This window comes from Oncorhynchus tshawytscha, unplaced genomic scaffold (assembly GCF_018296145.1).
Source record: "Oncorhynchus tshawytscha isolate Ot180627B unplaced genomic scaffold, Otsh_v2.0 Un_contig_7780_pilon_pilon, whole genome shotgun sequence".
Taxonomy (NCBI): Eukaryota; Metazoa; Chordata; class Actinopteri; order Salmoniformes; family Salmonidae; genus Oncorhynchus; species Oncorhynchus tshawytscha.
Genome location: NW_024607664.1, coordinates 12,501 through 25,000, shown reverse-complemented (window position 1 = coordinate 25,000; position 12,500 = coordinate 12,501). Strand labels below are relative to the sequence as shown.

At 44.0% G+C, this 12,500-nt stretch overlaps 1 pseudogene; it reads left to right on the top strand.

Annotated features, from left to right (window-relative positions):
* Window positions 1-12,500, top strand: part of LOC121842802 — a 31,107-nt pseudogene that overhangs the window by 7,045 nt on the left and 11,562 nt on the right.

The following is a 12,500-nucleotide window of genomic DNA, read 5'->3' as shown; positions in this document are numbered from 1 at the left end:
TGTTCTCTCTGTTCCTCTATAGAACAGTTTAGTCCAGCTGAACATGTTCTCTCTCTGTTCCTCTATAGAACAGTTTAGTCCAGCTGAACATGTTCTCTGTTCCTCTATAGAACAGTTTAGTCCAGCTGAACATGTTCTCTGTTTCTCTATAGAACAGTTTAGTCCAGCTGAACATGTTCTCTCTGTTCCTCTATAGAACAGTTTAGTCCAGCTGAACATGTTCTCTCTGTTCCTCTATAGAACAGTTTAGTCCAGCTGAACATGTTCTCTGTTCCTCTATAGAACAGTTTAGTCCAGCTGAACATGTTCTCTCTCTCTGTTCCTCTATAGAACAGTTTAGTCCAGCTGAACATGTTCTCTGTTCCTCTATAGAACAGTTTAGTCCAGCTGAACATGTTCTCTGTTCCTCTGTTCCTCTATGGAACAGTTTAGTCCAGCTGAACATGTTCTCTGTTCCTCTATAGAACAGTTTAGTCCAGCTGAACATGTTCTCTGTTCCTCTATAGAACAGTTTAGTCCAGCTGAACATGTTCTCTCTGTTCCTCTATAGAACAGTTTAGTCCAGCTGAACATGTTCTCTCTCTCTGATCCTCTACAGAACAGTTTAGTCCAGCTGAACATGTTCTCTCTCTCTGATCCTCTACAGAACAGTTTAGTCCAGCTGAACATGTTCTCTGTTCCTCTATAGAACAGTATAGTCCAGCTGAACATGTTCTCTCTCTGTTCCTCTATAGAACAGTTTAGTCCAGCTGAACATGTTCTCTCTCTCTGTTCCTCTATAGAACAGTTTAGTCCAGCTGAACATGTTCTCTCTCTGTTCCTCTATAGAACAGTTTAGTCCAGCTGAACATGTTCTCTCTCTCTGTTCCTCTATAGAACAGTTTAGTCCAGCTGAACATGTTCTCTCTCTGTTCCTCTATAGAACAGTTTAGTCCAGCTGAACATGTTCTCTCTCTGTTCCTCTATAGAACAGTTTAGTCCAGCTGAACATGTTCTCTCTCTGTTCCTCTATAGAACAGTTTAGTCCAGCTGCCTGTGGAGGAACTGGACAGAATCCAGGAATACCTTCAGATCAGTGGACTAGCTCAACGGTAACAATACTCCTCCCTCCTCCTCTCCTTTGCTGCTCCTCCCCTCCTCTTTTCTCCTTTTCTCTTCTCACTCTTCTTTTCTCCTTCTACCCTCTTCACTCTCCTCTCCTCTCCTCTCCTCTCCTCTCCTCTCCTCTCCTCTCCCTCTCCTCTCCTCTCCTCTCCTCTCCTCTCCTCTCCTCTCCTCTCCTCTCCTCTCCTCTCCTCTTTCATTCTATTCAAAGGTACATTTTCTTCTTATGTTAAAGCTACACTACATGACCAAAAGTATGCGGACACCTTCTCGTCTAACATCCTATTCCAAAACTATGGGCATTAATATGGAGTTGGTCCCCCTTTGCTGTTATAACAGCCTCCACTCTTCTGGGAAGGCTTTCCACTAGATGTATATATAGTGTATGAAGGGGTGTCCTGTATATATAGTGTATGAAGGGAAGGGGTGTCCTGTATATATAGTGTATGAAGGGGTGTCCTGTATATATAGTGTATGAAGGGGGTGTCCTGTATATATAGTGGATGAAGGGGTGTCCTGTATATATAGTGTATGAAGGGGTGTCCTGTATATATAGTGTATGAAGGGGTGTCCTGTATATATAGTGTATGAAGGGGTGTCCTGTATATATAGTATGAAGGGGTGTCCTGTATATATAGTGTATGAAGGGGTGTCCTGTATATATAGAGTATGAAGGGGTGTCCTGTATATATAGTATGAAAGGGGTGTCCTGTATATATAGTGTATGAAGGGGTGTCCTGTATATATAGTGTATGAAGGGGTGTCCTGTATATATAGTGTATGAAGGGGTGTCCTGTATATAGTGTATGAAGTGTCCTGATGAAGGGGTGTCCTGTATATATAGTCCTGTATATATAGTGTATGAAGGGGTGTCCTGTATATATAGTGTATGAAGGGGTGTCCTGTATATATAGTGTATGAAGGGGTGTCCTGTATATATAGTGGATGAAGGGAAGGGGTGTCCTGTATATATAGTGTATGAAGGGGTGACCTGTATATATAGTGTATGAAGGGGTGTCCTGTATATATAGTGGATGAAGGGGTGTCCTGTATATATAGTGGATGAAGGGGTGTCCTGTATATATAGTGTATGAAGGGGTGTCCTGTATATATAGTGGATGAAGGGGTGTCCTGTATATATAGTGTATGAAGGGGTGTCCTGTATATATAGTGTATGAAGGGGTGTCCTGTATATATAGTGTATGAAGGGTGTCCTGTATATATAGAGTATGAAGGGGTGTCCTGTATATATAGAGTATGAAGGGGTGTCCTCATACTGCTGTATATATAGTGTATGAAGGGGTGTCCTGTATATATAGTGAATGCAGGGGTGTCCTATATATATAGTGTATGAAGGGGTGTCCTCATACTGCTGTATATATAGTGGATGAAGGGGTGTCCTGTATATATAGTGGATGAAGGGGTGTCCTCATACTGCTGTATATATAGTGGATGAAGGGTTGTCCTCATACTGCTGTATATATAGTGTATGAAGGGGTGTCCTCATATATAGTGTATGAAGGGGTGCTGTATATATAGAGTATGAAGGGAAGGGGTGTCCTGTATATATATTGTATGAAGGGGTGTCCTCATACTGCTGTATATATAGTGGATGAAGGGGTGTCCTCATACTGCTGTATATATAGTGGATGAAGGGGTGTCCTCATTCTGGATGAAGGGGTGTGCTGTATATATAGTGGATGAAGGGGTGTCCTCATTCTGCTGTATATATAGTGGATGAAGGGTGTCCTCATACTGCTGTATATATAGTGGATGAAGGGGTGTCCTCATACTGCTGTATATATAGTGTATGAAGGGGTGTCCTGTATATATAGTGGATGAAGGGGTGTCCTGTATATATAGTGTATGAAGGGGTGTCCTGTATATATAGTGGATGAAGGGGTGTCCTCATACTGCTGTATATATAGTGGATGAAGGGTGTCCTCATACTGCTGTATATATAGAGTATGAAGGGGTGTCCTGTATATATAGTGGATGAAGGGGTGTCCTGTATATATAGTGTATGAAGGGGTGTCCTGTATATATAGTGTATGAAGGGGTGTCCTGCTGTATATATAGTGGATGAAGGGGTGTCCTCATTCTGCTGTATATATAGTGGATGAAGGGTGTCCTGTATATATAGTGTATGAAGGGGTGTCCTGTATATATAGTGTATGAAGGGGTGTCCTCATACTGCTGTATATATAGTGGATGAAGGGGTGTCCTGTATATATAGTGGATGAAGGGGTGTCCTGTATATATAGTGCATGAAGGGGTGTCCTCATACTGCTGTATATATAGTGGATGAAGGGGTGTCCTGCTGTATATATAGTGTATGAAGGGGTGTCCTGTATATATAGTGGATGAAGGGGTGTCCTCATTCTGCTGTATATATAGTGGATGAAGGGGTGTCCTCATACTGCTGTATATATAGTGTATGAAGGGGTGTCCTCATTCTGCTGTATATATAGTGTATGAAGGGGTGTCCTCATTCTGCTGTATATATAGTGGATGAAGGGGTGTCCTCATTCTGCTGTATATATAGTGGATGAAGGGGTGTCCTGTATATATAGTGGATGAAGGGGTGTCCTCATTCTGCTGTATATATAGTGTATGAAGGGGTGTCCTCATATATAGTGGATGAAGGGTGTCCTGTATATATAGTGTATGAAGGGGTGTCCTCATACTGCTGTATATATAGTGGATGAAGGGGTGTCCTCATACTGCTGTATATATAGTGGATGAAGGGGTGTCCTGTATATATAGTGGATGAAGGGTGTCCTGTATATATAGTGGATGAAGGGGTGTCCTCATACTGCTGTATATAGTGTATGAAGGGGTGTCCACATGTATATATAGAGTGGATGAAGGGGTGTCCTCATACTGCTGTATATATAGTGGATGAAGGGGTGTCCTCATACTGAAGGGGTGTCCTGTATATATAGTGGATGAAGGGGTGTCCTGTATATATAGTGGATGAAGGGTGTCCTCATACTGAAGGGGTGTCTGTGATATATAGTGGATGAAGGGGTGTCCTGTATATATAGAGTATGAAGGGGTGTCCTCATACTGCTGTATATATAGTGTATGAAGGGGTGTCCTGTATATATAGTGGATGAAGGGGTGTCCTGTATATATAGTGGATTAAGGGGTGTCCTGTATATATAGTGGATGAAGGGGTGTCCTGTATATATAGAGTATGAAGGGGTGTCCTGTATATATAGTGGATGAAGGGGTGTCCTGTATATATAGTGTATGAAGGGGTGTCCTGTATATATAGAGTATGAAGGGTGTCCTGTATATATAGTGTATGAAGGGGTGTCCTCATTCTGCTGTATATATAGTGTATGAAGGGGTGTCCTCATTCTGCTGTATATATAGTGTATGAAGGGGTGTCCTGTATAAAAAGTGTATGAAGGGGTGTCCTCATTCTGCTGTGTTCATCGGTCATTATATCCTTTTCCCAAGCTACTTTCCTATCTAGATTTTTACCACAACAAGCTGGTGATGTTGTGTGATGTAATTTCCTGCCTCTTGTTGCTAGGCACCAGAGGTTCTACTCCCTGCTGGACAGGTTCCGAGCCACCGTTGCCGAGGACACCAGCAGCCCCCTCTCCTCCTGTGACATCACACCCCTGGATGGGGAACCGCCACCTGCCCCTGAACTAGTCACGGCTGACAAGGTGTGTGTATGTCTTGTACTAACTGTGTGTGTGTGTGTGTGTGTGTGTTGTGTGTGTAACTGTCTTGTACTGTGTGTGTGTGTGTGTGTGTGTGTGTGTGTGTGTGTGTGTGTGTGTCTTGTTCCAGGAGTGGTATGTTGCCTTGGTGATGTCCCAGTGCTGTCTCCGTGGTGACGGGTCGTTCCTGGAGACAACGGAACTCCTGACCAAACTACCTCCTGACGACCTCTCTACCATCATGACCTGCAAGGTAACACACACACACACGCTCACACACACACCCACACGCTCACACACACGCTCACGCACACACACACACACGCTCACACACACTGACCTCTATCTCTCCACCAGGACTTCAACCTGTCTCTCCTCTGTCCGTGTCTGAGTCTGGGGTTCAGAGGTTAACCCGGGGTCAGGGGTCGTTGTTATTGGAGACGGCCCTGGCCGTGACCCTGGATCATCTGAGCGGGGTCACACAGCTACTTCCTGTTCCACACCGTTCCTTCCTGCCGCCGGCCAAACCTGACCCGGCCGAACCCTACTGGGACAACTTGGCTATCGTCTATGGTAAGAGTAACTCGGAAGGTTGTTGGTTCGAATCCTGAGCTGCACTGAAAAAATGGGAGGATCTGGCGACTAAAAGCCTTTCTGTTTGTCAGATTGAGTCTTTTAGACCTGGCCAGATTGTTCCATTCTGCTTTACATTACACTGTGATGTTAAACTGATTAAACTGTGGATGTGGACCTGGCCAGTCATTGTTCCATTCTGCCATTTAGCTGGCGGTGGAGGCCACGTCTAGCCAACTACCAGCACAGGCTGTCTCAGTATCTGCTGTGTGTTTATTCTACCATGGGTGATGCTCTGTGTAGAGAGCTGTCTCTGTAGTTTGCTGTGTGTGTATTCTCCCCCGCTCTATGTAGAGCTGTCTCATTATTCTGTTGTCCTCTAGGTGGAGCTGGACTCTACCCGCTCTATGTAGAGCTGTCTCAGTATCTGCTGTGTGTTTATTCTAGGTGGAGCAGGACTCTACCCGCTCTATGTAGAGCTGTCTCAGTATCTGCTGTGTGTTTATTCTAGCTGGAGCAGGACTCTACCCGCTCTATGTAGAGCTGTCTCAGTATCTGCTGTGTGTGTATTCTAGGTGAGGCTGGACTCTACCCACGGGTGATGTCTCAGTATCTGCTGTGTGTGTATTCTAGGTGAGGCAGGGCTCTACCCGCTCTATGTAGAGCTGTCTCAGTATCTGCTGTGTGTGTATTCTAGGTGGAGCAGGACTCTACCCGCTCTATGTAGAGCTGTCTCAGTATCTGCTGTGTGTTTATTCTAGGTGAGGCAGGACTCTACCCGCTCTGAGCTGTCTCAGTATCTGCTGTGTGTTTATTCTAGGTGAGCAGGACTCTACCCGGGTGATGTCTCTGTGTAGAGATGTCTCTGTATCTGCTGTGTGTTTATTCTAGGTGAGGCTGGACTCTACCCGCTCTATGCTGTCTCAGTATCTGCTGTGTGATGTCTCTGTATCTGTCTCAGTATCTGCTGTGTTTTATTCTAGGTGAGGCTGGACTCTACCCGCGGGTGATGTCTCAGTATCTGCTGTGTGTTTATTCTAGGTGAGGCTGGACTCTACCCGCTCGGGTGATGTCTCAGTCTGCTGTGTGTTTATTCTAGGTGAGGCTGGACTCTACCCGCGGGTGATGGTGATGTCTCAGTATCTGCTGTGTGTTTATTCTAGGTGAGGCTGGACTCTATGTCCCGCTGTGTGTTTATTCTATGTAGAGCTGTCCCAGTATCTGCTGTGTGTTTATTCTAGGTGAGGCAGGACTCTACCCGCGGGTGATGTCTCTGTCTGATGTCTCTGTATCTGCTGTGTGTTTATTCTAGGTGAGGCAGGGCTCTACCCGCGGGTGATGTCTCTGTATCTGCTGTGTGTTTATTCTAGGTGAGGCTGGACTCTACCCGCTGATGTCTCAGTATCTGCTGTGTGTTTATTCTAGGTGAGGCTGGACTCTACCCTCTGGGTGATGTCTCTGTATCTGCTGTGTGTTTATTCTAGGTGAGGCTGGACTCTACCCGCGGGTGATGTCTCTGTATCTGCTGTGTGTTTATTCTAGGTGAGGCTGGACTCTACCCGTGATGTCTCAGTATCTGCTGTGTGTTTATTCTAGGTGAGGCAGGGCTCTACCCGCGGGTGATGTCTCTGTATCTGCTGTGTGTTTATTCTAGGTGAGGCTGGACTCTACCCTCTATGGGTATGTCTCAGTATCTGCTGTGTTTATTCTAGGTGAGGCTGGGCTCTACCCGGGTGATGTCTCTGTATCTGCTGTGTGTTTATTCTAGGTGAGGCAGGGCTCTACCCGCGGGTGATGTCTCTGTATCTGCTGTGTGTTTATTCTAGGTGAGGCTGGACTCTACCTGATGTCTCAGTTTATGTGTGTTTATTCTAGGTGAGGCAGGGCTCTACCCGCGGGTGATGTCTCTGTATCTGCTGTGTGTTTATTCTAGGTGAGGCGCTCTACCCGTGATGTCTCAGCTGTGTGTTTATTCTAGGTGAGGCTGGACTCTACCCGTGGGTGATGTCTCAGTATCTGCTGTGTGTTTATTCTAGGTGAGGCTTCCCGCGGGTGATGTCTCTGTGTAGAGCCTGTCTCTGCAAAATCCCTGAAGACAAACAATGCAGGGATGTCTCAGTCTGATGTGTGTTTATTCTAGGTGAGGCGTATGTCTCTGTATCTGCTGTGTGTTTATTTTAGGTGAGGCTGGATCACCACCTTCACTCACCATGGCTACCGAGGTGATGAAGCTTATAATCCCTGACCTCTAACCCTTGACCCTATCCCTGGCCAATCAGAAAAGACTTGGAAGTGTTTTTTTGTGTGTTTAAAAGGCATGTTATATATTTTATTTTTATATTTTTAAAATTTATTTTAGGGAAGTTTCAATGTATAAACTGCTATAAGCAGATGTAGAAGAGATAATGGACCAGATATAGAGTATGTAGAAGAGATAATGGACCAGATATATAGTATGTTTAGAAGAGATAATGGACCAGATATAGAAGCATGTAGAAGAGATAATGGACCAGATATAGATAATGGACCAGATATAGAGTATGTAGAAGAGATAATGGACCAGATATAGAGTATGTAGAAGAGATAATGGACCAGATATAGATAATGGACCAGATATAGGTATTTAGAAGAGATAATGGACCAGATATAGAGTATGTAGAAGAGATAATGGACCAGATATAGAGTATGTAGAAGAGATAATGGACCAGATATAGAGTATGTAGAAGAGATAATGGACCAGATATAGATAATGGACCAGATATAGAGTATGTAGAGGAGATAATGTACCAGATATAGAGTATGTAGAAGAGATAATGGACCAGATATAGAGTATGTGGAAGAGATAATGGGCCAGATATAGAGTATGTAGAAGAGATAATGGACCAGATATATATTATGTAGAAGAGATAATGGACCAGATATAGAGTATGTAGAAGAGATAATGGACCAGATATAGAGCATGTAGAAGAGATAATGGACCAGATATATATTATGTAGAAGAGATAATGGACCAGATATAGAGTATGTAGGAGAGATAATGGACCAGATATAGAGTATGTGGAAGAGATAATGGGCCAGATATAGAGTATGTAGAAGAGATAATGGACCAGATATAGAGTATGTAGAAGAGATAATGGACCAGATATAGAGTATGCAGAAGAGATAATGGACCAGATGTAGAGTATGTAGAAGAGATAATGGACCTGATAGAGTATGTAGAAGAGATAATGGAACCAGAGATATATTATGTAGAAGAGATAATGGACCAGATATATATTATGTAGAAGAGATAATGGACCAGATATATATTATGTAGAATAGATAATGGACCAGATATATATTATGTAGAAGAGATAATGGACCAGATATAGAGTATGCAGAAGAGATAATGGACCAGATGTAGAGTATGTAGAAGAGATAATGGACCTGATATAGAGTATGTAGAAGAGATAATGGAACCAGAGATATATTATGTAGAAGAGATAATGGACCAGATATATATTATGTAGAAGAGATAATGGACCAGATATATATTATGTAGAAGAGATAATGGACCAGATATAGAGTATGCAGAAGAGATAATGGACCAGATATAGAGTATGTAGAAGAGATAATGGACCAGATATAGAGTATGTAGAAGAGATAATGGACCAGACATTTCTCTACACCGCCAAGATGAGGGAGGGCTCTCGCCCACCACCTAAGCCCCGTTTTCATCCAGAATAAACCCTGCTTCATGGTGTCTCTCTCTCTCTAGTTGGTGGTCTGGCGTGTTCTCCAGGACAGTGTTCCTCTGAGTGTTGACCTGCAGGGGGCTCTGTCCTGTCTGTGTCTGGCCCTGCAACAGCCCTGTGTCTGGAACACACTGTCTACAGCCTCGTACAAAACACACACCTGCTCTGTCATACACTGTCTACGACTCCTCATCACTGCAGGTTAGTGTGATCACTGCAGGTTAGTGTGTGTGAAGGAGAGAGGGAATGAACCTGGCCACAATCAGTGGATTTGCATGTGGTGTGACCGTGACTAAACCTTAATTATAAACTGGGTGGTTTGAGCCCTGAATGCTGATTGGCTGACAGCCGTGGTATATAAGACCGTATACCACGGGGTATGACAAAACATGTGTTTTTCCTGCTCTAATTACGTTGGTAACCAGTTTATTAAAGCAATAAGGCACCTCAGGGGGTTTGTGGTACAGTATATTGCTAGTATACCACGGTTAAGGGCTGTATCCAGGCACTCCGCGTTGCAGCGTGCTGGGGCGGCAGGGTAGCCTAGTGGTTAGAGTGTTGGACTATTAACCGGAAGGTTGCAAGTTCAAATCCCGAGCTGACAAGGTACAAGGTATCTGTCGTTCTGCCCCTGAACTGGCAGTTAACCCACTGTTCCTAGGCCGTCATTGAAAATTTGTTCTTAACTGACTTGCCTAGTTAAATAAAGGTAAATAAAAATAACAGCCCTTAGCCGTGGTATATTGGCCATATACCCCACCCCCTCTGGCCATATACCCCACCCCCTCTGGCCATATACCCCACCCCCATATACCCCCCCCCTCTGGCCATATACCCCACCCCCTCTGGCCATATACCCCACCCCCTCTGGCCATATACCCCACCCCCTCTGGCCATACCCCACCCCCTCTGGCCATATACCCCACCCCCTCTGGCCATATACCCCACCCCCTCTGGCCATATACCCCACCCCTCTGGCCATATACCCCACCCCCTCTGGCCATATACCACACCCCCTCTGGCCATATACCCCACCCCCCCCCTCTGGCCATATACCCCACCCCCTCTGGCCATATACCACACCCCCTCTGGCCATATACCACACCCCCTCTGGCCTTATTGCCTAAATGACTTCTAGGTTTTTCCTCTGCTGCCAGAGTGTTATTACACATCCAGATAAAGTATTCAACTCTCTCTCTCCTTTACCTCTCTCTCTCTCTCCTCTACCTCTCTCATCCCTCTCTCTCTCCTCTCCTCTCCGTCCCTTTACCCCTCTTGCTCTCTCTCTCTCTCTCCTTTACCTCTCTCTCTCCTCTCCTTTCCCTCTCTCTCCTCTCTCTCCTCTTCCTCTCCCTCCCTTTGCATCTCTCTGTCCTCCCTCTCTCTCTCCTCTCCTCTCCTTTCTCTCTCTCTCCTTTCTCTCTCCTCTCTCTCTCTCCTCTCCTCTCCCTCTCCTCTCCTCTCCTCTCCTCTCTCTCCTCTCCTCTCCTCTCTCCTCTCCTCTCCTCTCCTCTCTCCTCTCCTCTCCTCTCCTCTCCTCTCTCTCCTCTCTCTCCTCTCCTCTCTCCTCCTCTCTAGTGGCAGTAGGTCCAGGTGACCATCTCTTACATCCAGGGAGGAAGAGAACCACCGAGCCAGACGGTGATTCAGACCAGGTCCACTCTCCAAACACTGACAGTAAGTAATACAGTTGTTGTTGTGTTGCCATTATCATTTTAGTCCGTCACTCTCAGTGAGTTAGATCAGGCTTCATCACTGTCAAATCTTCTGACTAGTGGCTACTAATACGGTCTGTTAGCTTGCTGTGTTTTAATGTGCATTAGATGTGTTAAGTGGTATCTCTAATGTGGTATCTCTAATGTTTTATATCTGTTTTATCTCTGTGCTATCTCTAATGTGCTATCTCTAATGTGTTATCTCTGTGGTATCTATAATGTGTTATCTCTGTGTTATCTATAATGTGTAATCTCTGTTATCGCTAATGTGTTATCTATAACGCGCTATCTCTAACGCGCTATCTCTAACGCGCTATCTCTAATGTGTTATCTCTAGTGTGTTATCTCTAATGTGTTATCTCTAGTGTGTTATCTCTAATGTGTTATCTCTGTGTTATCTCTAATGTGTTATCTCTAATGTGTTATCTCTAATGTGTTATCTCTGTGTCATCTCTAATGTGGTATCTATAATGTGTTATCTCTAATGTGTTATCTCTGTGTTGTCTCTAATGTGTTATATCTGTGTTATCTCTAATGTGTTATCTCTAATGTGTTATCTCTAATGTGTTATCTCTGATGTGTTATCTCTAATGTGTTATCTCTGTGTCATCTCTAATGTGGTATCTATAATGTGTTATCTCTGTGTTATCTCTGTGTTATCTCTAATGTGTTATCTCTGTGGTATCTCTAATGTGGTATCTATAATGTGCTATCTCTGTGTTATCTCTAATGTGGTATCTATAATGTGTTATCTCTGTTATCTATAATGTGGTATCTATAATTTGTTATCTCTGTGTTATCTATAATGTGGTATCTATAATGTGTTATCTCTGTGTTATCTCTAATGTGTTATCTCGAATGTGTTATCTCTGTGTTATCTCTAATGTGTTATCTCTGTGTTATCTCTAATGTGTTATCTCTGTGTTATCTATACTGTGTTATCTCTAATGTGTTATATCTTATCTATAATGTGTTATCTCTAATGTGTTCTCTAATGTGTTATCTCTGTGTTATCTCTAATGTGTTATCTCTGTGTTATCTCTAATGTGTTATATCTTTGTTATCTATAATGTGTTATCTCTGTGTTATCTCTAATGTGTTATCTCTGTGTTATCTATAATGTGTTATCTCTAATGTGTTATCTCTGTGTTATCGCTAATGTGTTCTCTAATGTGTTATCTCTAATGTGTTATCTCTGTGTTATCTCTGATGTGTTATCTCTAATGTGTTATCTCTGTGTTATCTCTAATGTGTTATCTCTAATGTGTTATCTCTGTGTTATCTCTAATGTGTTATCTCTAATGTGGTATCTCTGATGTGTTATCTCTGATGTGTTATCTCTGTGTCATCTCTAATGCGTTATCTATAATGTGTGTGTTCCAGACGTGTGTGAGCGACGGTCGTGTGAGATCATGGCTGAGCTGGTGGAAGGTCTCCAGAGCGTTCTGTCTCTGGGTCACCATAGAAACAGCGGAATCCCAGCCTTCCTCACGCCGATGCTCCGAAACATCATCATCAGTCTGTCCAGACTACCGCTGGTCAACAGCTACACTAGAGTCCCCCCCCTGGTCAGTCACTGGTCAACAGCTACACTAGAGTCCCCCCCCTGGTCAGTCACTGGTCAACAGCTACACTAAGTCCCCCCTGGTCAGTCACTGGTCAACAGCTACACTAGAGTCCCCCTGTGTAACCTC